Genomic DNA, 12,186 nt, shown 5'->3' on the forward strand with positions numbered 1-12,186 from the left:
TATTTTGAAAACATTTCTCTTCCTGATGCTGAAGAGAAAGAGTCTTGAGAGTCTTTTTTCCCTTGCTTATGAACAGAATTTGTTCGCTGCAATGAACAGTTGCCTACAGATAAATAAATGTATGTTACACTCAAAAATAAGACAGAACTCAAAACAATCCTCTTCAGTGTCATTTTATGCTGCTCAGTCTGAAATAGACATGACACAAAACCAGTCATACAAAAGAAGGAGTTATTTCTGAGACCACCCTCCAAGCAAATGTTTTCTGGAACCATGAACTTCCATGCAACATGTAGTATGACTGCTAAGTCACTTGCTGCCATTCCTGCAGTTTTCTGCAGCTAGCAAACACTGTTTCTGAATCGTTATGCTATCCTATACTTTCAGAATGATTGTCAATGGTTCCTGATCAATATCTGTACCTAGGTCTTGTCTTGCTTTTACTTTTTCTCCAGGATGATGACAGCAGATAACAAATTATTCCAGTGTAAATGCAAAGTGCATAAGGTGAGATATACTCGTTGAAATCTGAAATAATAAGGAAACTTCAGTAGAGATTTATTAGTTTTGAAGAACTAGCATTTTGACCTTTGTAATCCAGAACAAGTCACCATAGTGCCTGTGGACCTCATTATTGAATAACCCAAGTATTAACCAGGGTTACTTCTCAACCTCAGAAATAGAAAACAATCTGATGTAATTTAGATTGATTTGGAAGTAGCATGTACAGCTTTTTTAATTATTTTTTTAGAAGTTACTCCAATTCCATTACAAAATGAAGTACTTAATTTTAGTAAGAATAAAAGCTATATAAAGTAATTGAATATGGAAAAGGTAGACTGTCAAAAGGCTGCACGGGGAAGTCTTTGACTTCATATTCATTCACTGCTACAAATCAAAATCTGTCTTTGTTGCGGAAGTTAGCAGCAACAAGCTATGACAAGATTAATGAAAATATTCAAGTCCCTATTCCCAGACATGCCTGGCAGAAACATGTTCTGCCTTTCCTAGTGGTACTGCATCTATCAACTCTCAGAACAATTTGTCTTCACAGATTTCATTTACTATTCTCTTGAAGAACAGTGCCAATCTCTTCCAAAAAGTCAAACAGTCATTCCAGAAAAAATATATATTTTTTTTATTCTATAACTTCTGCATTGGTCTGACTTATGTTCATCCTTACCATGATTTTCCATGAAGCTGTATCACAAATTACTACTCAAAATGAAAATGGTTTCAGAAATGGTGTTGAATATTAACACGGTGACTTACAGATGTCATTTAAGAATTGGAAAGACTAAAGAAATTAAAAGAAAATTGCTATATATTTTCTCAGGACTGCTTTGCTACTAATGCTTATTTTATCCTTTTCTGATTTATCATTACAGTTCTCCTAAGATGGAAACTACATGACCTTTTGCAGCTTTGCTTTAATGACCAAACATCATGAGGCTTTTATTCTAGTAACAAAGTCTCTGGAAGAATCACTAAGGGCAAGATTACCTCCAAGTTTTCCACATAAGAGGATTATTTGTTATAATTACAACAATAGAAAAATATAACATCTGAGAAAAGAAAGATGTTTATTTTTGCCTTTCTTTTCAGACGTATAGTTTTCTAGAGACTTTTGAAAACATTTTCCCTCCTTTTGCTCCCTGTAAGTTAACTACTGTTTTTCTTTGGTTATGTGAACACCACAGTTCCACTATCCTAAAATATTCCATCTGACTCAGTAATTTTTTGCCAGCATGAGACTGAATTCAAATACGTATCTTCTGCAGATGACAAAAAAAAGCATACATAGATTGATGCTACAACAGAATCTATTGAGCATTACAAACTGGTACTTATTTAGTTATTTGTTATGCACATAATGGGATCAAGTGTAGAAGATGTAAAGTGGAGACTTCATTCATATACAGTTTACAGCTTGCTGGACTGGTACAAATTTAATCACATAAGTTCTTGGAGAATATTTTTCATGCTCACTTGTTATACACTGAGAAAATTTGGGATGGGAAAGACACAGCACAAGCTTTACAAGACAAGTTTTCTGCCTCTCCAATGAAGCCCTAGGCACTAGCTTACATAGGGGATGGAAAAAGCAGCATTTCAGATAAGCCATTTATATGAAATATAAATTAAAAAACTGAATTTACAGAACCTTTCCCAGTTACTGCTGGACAAAATGTGTAATCTTCTATCACTTATAAATCTACTATCCTATCTCCTCCTTAAACATGTCAAAATTTTAATGTTGCTAAAATCTACAGGTAAAATCACAGAATCTTTACAACTAATTTGAGAGGTTGCTTTAAAAGTAGAAGCAATAAATATAATCCTGGCTTCCCATTTTAAATAATATTGATACTTACAAGAATTATTCTGGACAATTTATGCTATGGTTAAATTTTCTCAGCTCTCCATCTCAGACCACACTGTTATCCTTTTCTAAAAGAAAGACAGGGTACCACCAATCAAATAATTTGCTCAGTCTTCAAATGAGATTTTATCAGATTAGGTGTTTGCTTGTATCCCATGCTGTCACTCATAAAATATTGAATTTAATGCAATTTTGTCTCTGCTGCATCATTTTCTGTAAACCAAGAACATCATCCTATTTTCAAGTGCTTTTCTCCTACATGGCATTAGTCCTCTCCCCAAGTGATTGCAAAAACAAGATTAAAAAGAAATTAGAAAGACTTATTTTTAATTCTTTTAAATCTCTGGTTTAATTATTTCATATTGTAATATGGATGTGATTTTAGAAATACATGTCTTCCTGCACAAACTTTCAAATACTTTCTATCTGCAAAATTCTCGCTTACCTCACCTATTCACTGAATCGTAGATCAGGCAATATCCACTTGAGTGACAGAATAATCACTGAAAGGATTTCAGCTAATCCTAATTCAATACTTCTCATTTCAGTTTTGAGCATCATTATTTAAAATAATATTCTAGGGCAAAATCCTAAATGTCAGTCAATAACACAGTGTCCCCCTGAAACTACAGTTTGTATAGATCTGTCTATAGCTTTTTAGTCACTAATGTTAAGCTTGTGAAAATAGTAGCTTCCACTACAGTAACCTAACAGGAATTATTTACCATGGATGGAATCCATTTCAAAACCCTATCATATCAGCACATCTCTGTCAAGACATAATTCAATCCACTCAAAATTCTGCCAAGAACAGAACATCATAACAGAGCTGGTCACTTTTTCTTAATGGGGGACAATCTGGTAGATGCCAAATCTTTTATTTTCTCATGACAGTCAAACAGGATGTGCCCAGTAAGGAACTACCACAACAAGAACCCGTCTTTCTTTGCAAAAGATAAAAGGGAAATTCTTCATTTCTTTGTGTTCATTCTGGGAAAACAAATTGAATATTCTGAAAAACATCCAATTCTCAAAGATGTTTCGGACAGTAGGTGTGTAAAATCCTTTCAAGAGTCTGGGATCAAGAACCATGGTGGCAACTATCTTTATCATGCATAGCTGCTTCCAGAACTAGAGAATTCTTTTACAGCTCAGGGGCCCTTAATATCATGCCGTGGTTGTACTTTGAAGACCTCTGTTCTTATTTTATATTTGTATATTTGGGAAAAGGTTGTTTCATCTTTCATGCTGCCACATCTCAATAACTAAGGTTTTACTACTAATTAGGTATATAGTTTTGCTCAAGGTTAGTAGAAGCATACTCTTTAAATCAATTATAATGCACTTTTTTTTTCTCCATTTGTATAAATCTATTGAGTCCAGGGAATGGCCTTCACAAATTTATGCCAAAAATAATGCACTAGGCTATAGATATTATTTCTAAAATTCTACATATTGAGGGCATCAGAAAAGAACTGTTTGCCAACAGCATGTTATGAACAACTTTAAACAAACAAAACCTTCAGACAATTAGTTAAGTTTACAAGCAGCATATATTTACTCACAGGTATAACAACTGATGAGATCATGTGACTATTTCAGAAGTTTCATCTCTGCACCAGAAAACGGTATTAACAATGGCAGTAGAAAAGCTGTAAATTGGACAAATATTTACCAGGGTTCCAACACACCGGTCAGAAGTGACATTTGGCAAATGTAGCCTCTTTGCTATATAACTCCTGAAAAAGGGCTAGCAGCAAATAACTTTGAGAAAACATTAAGCATAAGGACAAGTTTACTTTAAATTTTGCTTTAGATGACACACAAGAATTGGAAGGTCTTTTAAGGTACCAAAAGCTATGTTACACAGTTGAGGTCAGCAATGACAATGACTTCATGATTGAGTTCAGTAAGTGCATTACACCTGGAGGCACGAATAAGATGCTGCAGGACTGTGCTGATGTATGAGAATAGACCAAATTCTGACAGAAAGAAAAAAGATAAAAACACACGGAGTAATATATATATGAGAGCAAACATGGTCAGGTGACAAATCAAGAAGAGGGACTTCTCATGATTGAACAATATCAAACTCAGTTATCGGAGAAAGATGGTTACAAGGTTTAACAAAAGGAAATAGCTTAAACAGAAATATTTAGCAGTACTGGAGGAAAAAAACACTGTACAAAAGGGCAGGATCCCAGTGCAGCTCTGAGTCTAAGGTATGTCTACAATGTAGATTAGTGAATACAGGCAGGAGAGCTAGGTAAAAAAGAACTGAGAACAAGAAAAACCAAGAAGTAACAGAATAAGTTTGTGGAAGAGCAGTTGACTAGTGCAAGTTAGATTTCATTCAAAATTCTCTGCCTTAGAAAATACCTCAGGAAATCACAAAAGAATCTTTGAATCAAAAAAAAAAAAAGAGAAATTAACACAAGAAAAAGTATTAGTTACCTAAACAAGTCCTATAATAGTGATCAATACTAGATGAGAGGACAGGTAACATTATAGAACAAAAGAACATCACTTTAGGTGACTTCATACTATACAATAATATTCTAAATTTTGTAGAAGAACAGAGACCCCAGAAGAGAACTGAGGAATGATACAAGATTTAGCCATAGCAAAAAAAGGAGCTAATGTAAAGGAATAAGGCACAAAAATACATTGCAAACAATATTGCAATTGCAAATTGAAACAAGCCACTCTGCCAATGGGTAGCTGGCAGTAAAAAACGAATTAAGAGTTGGTCTGACATTGAAATTACTTAAGAAATTTTCTACAGTTTCAGGAAAAGATGCATATGCATTGTTCAAACTTACCAAATTGAGTGTGGAAACGTGAAGAATTGTAATTCATCTCAAATTGCAAAACACTACAGTAGAGCAGCTGTAAGGCTGTAATATTGAGGTGCAGAGATTACCCTTGATAGCGGAAAAGCATCTCCCAATACAATATTCTCTACAAAGTTCAAGACAACTAGGTAGACTATGAATACCAATTTTTATGTTAATTAGGATATACACTGAATGATAAAAATTGTAGGGTAAATATTAACTTTCCTACAAGAATACTTTTGTGACATCACTTTCTGCAAGGGCAAGAAGTCAGAGAAAGCTCAAAGAAGTAAAGCATTATTCCTGTATATTATCTAACAGCTCTGTTGGGTATAGCCCTCTCAACAGTGAAAGGAACTTGTCTGAGGTAAAATCCTCCAAGATTAACAACATAAAGACTCCTCAGTACCGTTTCTTTTTCATATCATCAACCCAGCAATTTAGTTTCTTCACAGCTTTCTCAAAAAGAGCCATTCCCTTTCAAATACAGATTTAGATATATAAACTAAGCTTGTGCAGAAAGCCACCTTAGGAAAGCTGTATTCCCAGAACAATTATTTTCTTGCATCAAATTGTTGTTATTTCTTTTTCTTTTTTCTTTTTTAACCAAAGTTGTATATTATATGTAGCTCCCAACCCTTCCACTTTTGCTACAGCTTAATCACTGGTCCTTGGGAGAAATGTTCCCGTATAGGAGACTATCAGGGTCCGTGTTCAACACTTAAGTAATTAACGGCATTTAAAGAAAAACTTAATGAGGAAATAATTACTCTTCTCATTGGGGTGAATTCACCTAAGTGAGCTAACTGAGGAGCTTTGAGAGAGGTAAGGATTGACTCAGTTACTGAGTTTTTCAGAATTTTCTTTCTGGAGGCAAAACCTCACCCTTCCAACTGAGATGATCTGAAGAATTGAATAAAATTAGATAACTTGTCATAAAACAATTCATCTTTCTAAGTTGCCATCCCATTAGATTCTATTTGGAGGGTCATTAACGTAGTACTGCATTTTTTTTTCAGTCATAACTGTGGCTGTAAGGAAGAAATATTAAAATTGATACATTATCCACCCAAGTATCCCTTTTTGCATTAATTAAACTGTGACAACAGATCTCTTAATAAAATGACAATATTTTGCAGTTCTGGTTGTGCAGATTTCCTGTTCCCTCTCAGATCTGGCAGTTTTGTTATGCACAGTTTCCTCATGTAAGTACAACCCATGTCATACCAGTTCCTGAGAACTCTGTGTAGAAAATTATATGACCAAAAACACTATACAAAGTAAGATTAGCTAGTCTCAGGATGGTTTTATATGTTCTCTAATTAGCTTTCCGTATGCCGTGAGAACTTCTAGTACTATATGATATGCTTGTATTCTGCTCTTCCAGAACATCTTATACTCATACACAGAAAATAAAAACCTGCTTACAGTTCATCTACAGGGAGCACACAGTAAGTTTTATGTGCAAGGGCTCTGCTCCTGTTCTGCTGATGTTATGCATGCAATGCATGTTAAGAACACAAGTATGTCAATTAGCTTGTTCTTAGGTAAACTTTGGAAAGTTTTATTTCAGCTGTGTTGGAAGGACAGAAGGTTGAACCAGCCCAACCTGGATATGACCCTGGACTGTATTGATTGGATATTATTTCTGAACTTTATTCTAACTAGCTGAATAGCAAATAAAAGCTTAGATATTTTAAGTAGATTTAGGTGCATGAGTCACTAATATTCATAGAATTCACTCAACCAAATCCACGAATGGCAGCAGAAAAATATTAGTATTAAACAAAGCTGAATGTTATATATGCAGAAGACTATAAAACCAATCATATTTCTATTTTTCTTCACTTCTCATAAAGCTATGCAGTATTTCAGCTTCAGAGTTGCAATTCAGGACCAATATCCAGCAAGGTCTGTTCTTCCAAATGCTCTTTCTTCTAATGTTCTCAAACAATTACAGTATGCAAATATTTTTCTTAACTACACTTGCTTTATAGAGCTATAGGAATGGTTTTCCATGTTTAACTTCATTAAGTGATACAAGATGTCTCAAGGCATTTAACAAAGTCAGTTAATGAAATAACTGGCCTATACGCTAATAAAAGCAAAGCACGCTCAACGCTACAGCAGAACAGATTTAAATAGTTCAAGACGACACATACCGTAGTATTCTATCAGTTTGTCAGTTTCTTCTCATCCTCTTGCACCCTGAAATTAAACATACACACCTCAACAGGCTTTAGACTTCCATGCTACTTGTTTACTGTTTTATTTTGCCAGATACCTCCTGTCAAGAAAGCTCCATCATGTCAAATTGCTTGGTGTTTAATTTCCTCTCTTGTTTATAAACTTTATCAGGCAAACTGATTATTTCCATGGCATTCAGCATTGTACAAAGCACACCAGCTTTTCATCTCTTCTATCTCTTGCTGTGCAAATGACACCTGCATTTATTTTACATCTCCTCTCACAGGATTTTGAAGGATAATATAGTCAGTTCAATTTATGCCTCAGTTCTCAAGGCACAGGATAAGAATATAATAAACATGACTTAGATTCAAATGAAAGCCAAGCAGACCAGAACAGATATACCTCCCACACTGCACCATTCCTTACGCTAGCCATGTCCAACTCATAGTGCACAGCCACATGCGGCCTGGCATAGACGGGGCAGCTTTGCCCTAGGTGTGTACCCATTGCACATCAACAGCCAAACCATAGGTGTGTGCACAGCCCTGTCTGGGCTGGAATCAGGGGAAGATGGAGTCACAGTGCAGTGTCAACTCTTCCTCTCACGCCTGTCACACACACCCAGTCGCATTGAACCCCGTGTGTATTACACGTGTCATGCACTTGTGCTGCCTGCTGAGAGCAATGATCGCTGATACTGATATTTCAATCTACCTCGTGGTATCTCAGAAGAACATAGAACTCAGAAAAAGAAAAATCATGAAGGAAGAGTATACGTGAGTACTTTTTTGCCCAGACAAATAATATAGCACTATGCTTAATTTGAAAGGAAACTGTGCCAGTTTTCAAAGATTACAATTTGAGAAAACATTGTCTGCAAAAACACACTGTCAGATTTAATGCACATCAAGGAATACTTCATAAAGACAAAACAGTGGAACTGAAAAACAGTCTGTCACCTCAACAAAATCTTTTTTTTTTATAAGCTATAACTCAAACAGGCTCTGTTATAAAAGCTAGTTAAGTGATAGCAAATCTCACTGCAAAAAAAATCAAAACCATTTACATATGCTGAGTTTATTAAGAAATGTTTGGAAAGTGTGGTGGATATAAAGTGTCCTAATCAGATGTTCAACTCAAAGACAAAGTTGATGATGTTTCTTTGCTAGGTTTTTATGAGACCTGTCTTAACAGAGAAAAATATCCCATACTTCACAATCACACCTCATTCATGTCATTGCTTTTTGGCAGTATGTACATTTGTGAGCCACAGATTTCAAGGATGAGTCACAGGAAGAGTAATATTTAATCAAAAATCTCTGACAAGCATCTTGAGACCTCACTAAGAATTGAACCACTTCAACTGAACCAGACAACAATGCATTAATTTCACAAAAACAAGATCAAATATCCCACTACTTTTATGTTTTTGTTGATCTGCCTTTACATTTAAAAAAATACATAAAAACATAAGTTTTGTTACTTATACATATTGTTATATATTTCATATGCAGCCCAGAATAATTCCTCTTCACTCTGTGCAGCCCAGACAAGCCAAAATGTTGGAGTCCCACGCCTTATGCAACGTGGGTTCACAAGTAGAAATCTCGTTGCTGAAAATGGTAACGTATCTTTCTGCAATCATGAGTATTGTGTGTGACTGTAAGCAAAAAGATCTCTCTAGCCCTTTTGAAATGTTGTGATACCATTCTTCTCCTTCCCATGTTTCAATAATTAGCATTGTAAAGACATCAGAACTCTGCTACAGATTAGGGAAATATTTTCCAGAGAATCCTATTTATTCAACAGTAAGTGACAGAGTTCCATATAGATTCTCATCATCTGTGTCTTTGAACACTTATATTCTTTTTAAGATCATCCGACAATGAATCCTTTCTGGTATGACTTTGTTTACTTTCCTTTTCTGTATGTTTTGAATTAGAGCACTGGCCCACAGTGCTTATATGTTCCCTTATGGACAGACAGTGCTGAAAATGCAGCAAAGGCACTTAAGAAGTTGTCACCGTGCAGAGCACAGAACAAGCCTAAGGATTATATAAAGGCACAGAACAGACCAGAGAAGCTGCCTACGTCAGATTTTATTTTGAAGAAAAAATGAGTTGCAGGCTAGAATTAGTGACAAATTCTGAAAAGAAGATCCTGAAAATATTAGATTCCTAATGAAGTTTCTAAAAAAGCAAGGCAATCAATAAAGCCAAAGTTGATCAGCTATTTGAAAAGAAAAAAGCTTAAGAAATCAGCTCTTAACAAGAAGTCACTCATGACTTCTTTTTTGAGACTGGTCATACAAATAAAATATGAATTTAATGAGTTTTCCTTTTCTTCATTAACAATGCAACAGCCCTTAGTGGGTATTTAAAACAAGTATGCATAAATTTGTTTTTTATTCAGACTTTGGGCAACCTCTATACTTTCTGATGCAGATGTATACTGGTATTCCTGCCTCTGCTGAGGCTTAGTTCAATCATAATTACAGCAAACAAATTAGAAGCACAAAGAAAGTGAGGCATAATAGAAGAGGCCTCAATATCCTCACCTGTGTCCAGAAGACAACACGGTTTACAGGCTTCTGATCAGGCATTTTGAACAAAGAGCTGAGAAACAGATGGTGAAGCAACTCAAGAGCTGCCTGACTGCTCTCCTCCCTGCTGCAGAAACAAGTTTGTGTGCAGGGAGAGAACAAACTTGTCTGAAGAATAAAAACCTGAAAAGCAAATAAAGGTAAAAAAAAAAAAAAAAGTCATAACATATTTTATCTCTGCACCACATTATGCTCCTGCAATGCAGAGATTTCTTTATTACTGTCCACTTCTGAACCACAGTACTTGAAACAGCTCCTGTATTATTTTCTCATCTAGCTGTAAGCAAAGGTACTAAAAATGCATTCAAATAAGACTTGAAGCCTATTTTGAAAGCACCATTTGTACAAGCAGACAGATGTCCATGCTTCTAGGACGTGCATCTGCACAAACATAAACTGCCATTAAGTGCTAAGTCTAGAATTTTCCATTTACTTCACAGTTTAATATTGCGTGTGTGTGTGTGTGAAAATTACCATATGCAAATTTTGTTTTACCTACTGAGTATTTTAAAGAGTTATACAATAGTTTATCTCACAGCTGACACATGTGTGGTTTTCTGACCAAATGATTCACTCTTCAATAATAAAACTGGATGGAATATAGTCATCTACACAACAAAACTATTTTCAGCAATTCCATCTGACAAAAAAAAGTTGTCTTACCCTTTTTTAAAAGCAAAGAACCACTAAGACGGGTCATAGTGATTTCAGATAGATTTAAATAATATATCACTTCAAACATCATTTTTCATTGCAGCCCTGTTAGCTGATACTTTCCAGTAATTCTGCACTTAAGGAACAGAACACAGAGCTATGTTTACACAAGAGACATTTTCCCTCATTTTCCCTCATATCTTTAATACATACTCTAACAGCAAAACTCAGTGTCACGACAATTTGGCAGTATCTAATTCCCTGGGAACTTTCTGTTTTTATCTTTGACACGCTATATGCGCTCAAATTTGATTAAAGTTGCAGCTAACGCAAAACCTGAGTAATGGCCATAAGTCTTACCTACGGAGCAGCACCTGTAAATTTAATTTATTGCATAGTCAAGCAAATTATTATGGTTGTTGAGGTAGAACACATTGCTACAACATAGACCAAGAGTTCAGCTTCACACTAAATTTAATCCAATCTAATTGCAGCCCATATTTCTAATGGGCAGTTGTAATCCCCTTCCAGATGTCAGACAGACCAGCAGACTGATTTAATGAACGTGTGGCCACATAAACTCATGATCACATACAGGGCAGGTAAGGAGGATACATAGCTGGTGACTACACCGCCAATGGCATGGCAGTGGTGCTGTGTGCTGCAGTACAGCTGCTAAAGAGCAGAGACTGCTGCTAGTATAACAGTAATTCACACCACAGTCAGCTTCAGTTTACATGGAGTCTCACTGCCCAGAGATGATAGAGGTTCAGAGCTTGAAAGTGATAATTTTTTAAGTGATACATTACTGGAAAAACAGTAACAGCAGGCAACTAGTTGCTTAGCAGAGAGGAAGACTTGACATTACCTTCAGAAAGCCTAGTTTCTTTTCTCATGTTATCCCACTTATTTTTTCTTTCTCTTTTTATGTCCTTTATATACACTGCTGTCAGTTATTGCCATTCACTGATCACAGCGAATGTCATACAGTTTACATCAGTTACTTCCATGTTCCAGTGTAGAGATCAAAGTCCAGAGCTCCTTAGTGACCCCTAGAAATTGAACCCAAGCTGTGCTAAAGAACTCCACTTAAATCTACACTTCATTTTGGCAACAAAGTGCGGAGAAATCTTTTTGACACAGTTTAATTTTTGTAACAAAACCGGTTTGAATAAATAGTATTATTTCACCTCTATTTAATTAAGTATTTGGTATGGCAAATCACCATGGAAAAAAAATTCACTATACAAGTCCTTAGTGTGCTGTGTTTTAAACATTTATAATCTCTCTACAAAAAAATTTTTTTTCCTCTGAATATCAAATGCAAATGTGTATTAGAACACAGTTTATTGCAAGTCAGACATTTCCTGTTTTGTAATGAAGGCCACGCAAGATGGAAGGTCATTCTCAGCAGATGTTCTCTGGATAAAAGTATTAAGCCTTTGTTGGCTCACTCAAACACTCAGTGTCAAGGAGTCTGCACAGCTTACAGAGATATGCTAACATTAATTATCCCTTGT

The 12,186-nt window shown here is 35.5% G+C and overlaps 1 long non-coding RNA gene across 3 annotated transcripts in view; it reads right to left on the reverse strand.

The window, feature by feature from the left end:
- Positions 1-12,186, reverse strand: part of LOC101750820 — a 571,434-nt gene that overhangs the window by 462,988 nt on the left and 96,260 nt on the right. The window contains exon 1 of one of the 3 annotated variants that reach the window (XR_006940029.1): positions 9,968-10,129. The exons of the other annotated variants lie outside the window; for them this stretch is intronic. This is a non-coding gene — a long non-coding RNA (uncharacterized LOC101750820). Of the gene's footprint in view, positions 1-9,967; positions 10,130-12,186 lie in introns of those variants that run through there. 3 annotated transcript variants of the gene reach the window in all.

This window comes from Gallus gallus, chromosome 8 (genome assembly GCF_016699485.2).
Source record: "Gallus gallus isolate bGalGal1 chromosome 8, bGalGal1.mat.broiler.GRCg7b, whole genome shotgun sequence".
NCBI lineage: Eukaryota > Metazoa > Chordata > Aves > Galliformes > Phasianidae > Gallus > Gallus gallus.